General features: G+C 31.8%; 1 pseudogene; it reads left to right on the top strand.

The window, feature by feature from the left end:
• The first annotated feature begins 493 nt into the window (after positions 1–493).
• LOC149170451 (antifungal protein ginkbilobin-like protein pseudogene) lies at positions 494–883 on the top strand (annotated as a pseudogene).
• The last annotated feature ends 1,183 nt before the right edge of the window (positions 884–2,066 follow it).

Raw genomic sequence — 2,066 nt, 5'->3', positions numbered from 1 at the left:
AATTTAATTAATTTTTATACTTTGATTTTATGAGTAGTAAGTATTTTACTTAATTTGAATTTGAATAAGAGTGACACCACCATCATCGTGGACCTAGAGAGGTTATGGTATCCACGCCACCATGCTTATAGGTAGTAATAAATTAATAATAATATATATTAATTTTATAGGTAATAATGAATTAATAATAATATATAGTAATTTTATAGGTAATAATAAATTTATAATAATTTATAATTTAATTAATTTTTATATTTTCATTATATTAGTAGTCAGTATTTTAGTTAATTTGAATGTGAATAAGAGTGAAACCGCCATCATGGTTGACCTGAGAGAGGTTATGGTATCCACGCCACCATGTCCTGCAAGGACTATAAAACAGTGGAGAGGCAGGGCGTCCTCGGCAGAGTGATAAGGAGCACAATAACAGTTTGATTGATTGGCATTTGAAGAGATTATTGTTAGAGGTGATATTATTTCATTTGAGGCAGCCATGGCGGCGATGAGGGCATTTGCGTTTGCTTTGGTTGCAACGTTACTGATCGCAGTGGTGGGCGCCCAGACTGGGAACGAAGTGTGGTACTGTAACACCCAGACAATCCCAACTGGAAGTCTTTTCTGGGAGAGTCTGGAATGCCTTTTGGGAGATCTGGTACAAAACACGGTCCCGTCCAGGTACGGGTACCAGACATCGTGTGATGCAGACAACGGGGGCACTGCCTACGGGCAATCACAGTGCGATCCAAGCTTGTCTCAGTCTGATTGCACCAACTGCCTTGATAACGCCTCGAGCAACATCTTGAGCGTTTGCCATGATGCCATCGGTGCTCAGTTTGTATACGTTAACCAATGCGACATTCATTACGAGCAGTACAGCTTTTAGTATGACTTTCATATTGAGTTACTTATTTATATACAAATCTCATACAATGGGTAATATAATATATTTTTCTTAATTTAAAATGAATAATTATTTTTTTACACAACACATATTATCCACCTAATTAGGTTAGGTGGAAAGTCATTTGATTTCTTTTTACGTTTATATACAAATCTCATATCATGGTTAGTATTAGATATTTTGTTAGTTTAAAATGAATAATGAATTTATTTTTGGAGACTAGAGATATTATCACCACATTAGGGGTGTTGCAAAGTCATTTGAACATGAAAAGTGAATTTCTAGAGCATTTTTGGATTAAGAATGAGTGTAAATTCATCTTAACCCTTAGCCACCCAAGAAAAATTAATAAAAATAATAATAATAATTAAAATAACAATAATAAAAATAATTATTTATTTTAATTTTAATTTTATTTTATTTTGACCAAGTTAGAATTTTTACACAACATTACATACATTACATTATGTTACACATTTCTACCATACTGGATTGGAGACATTTTATTATCTTATACATATCTACCATACATGCATCTATACACAATGATATATGATACCATGTTAAAATTATATACTAACACATCCACATTAGTAAATGTGGTTGATATATGTTGAAGGCATCATTTTCCATCATTTATATGTCAATCAACTTTTGTAAATGAGGCCAATCAATCAACATAATTCAATATTAATTATTACTAACACATTTGTAATCCGTTAATTACATGTTTAATAACCTGTGTTTATGAATATGTGTTTCCTATCACAAATTGAAATTCAAAACAATAAAGAACTATGTAGAATTTAAAAGTTGCAAATCCTAGAAAAAGTGAAAGATGATCTACAAAACATATATCATAAATCGTTATTAGTAATAGAGCAATAGAGGAACGGGTCTAAGTTTGCAATCTTAAGAGGGCATGGGAAGGATTGGACCACAACTTAAGCTTGGGAAAAAAAATGGCAAGTTTAATAGGAAAAATTCAATAAGCCACATTGCAGCCATATTAGAAACTACATTCTCTATATTTCTTATAATCTGAAGGAGGATTCGATCCATGCAAGTTTCGTTCCACCAAGTATACAAAGATTACAATAAAATTTTAAAATGAGTATTACCATACAACATTAAAGAATTGGAAGACAATTCCCTCATTTCCAAA

Source organism: Pinus tabuliformis, chromosome 4_2 (genome assembly GCF_031772625.1).
Source record: "Pinus tabuliformis cultivar Carrire ecotype Pingquan chromosome 4_2, CPIR1, whole genome shotgun sequence".
Taxonomy (NCBI): domain Eukaryota; kingdom Viridiplantae; phylum Streptophyta; class Pinopsida; order Pinales; family Pinaceae; genus Pinus; species Pinus tabuliformis.
Note: the sequence above shows the minus strand (reverse complement) of the source record. Positions and strands in the feature narration are given on the sequence as shown.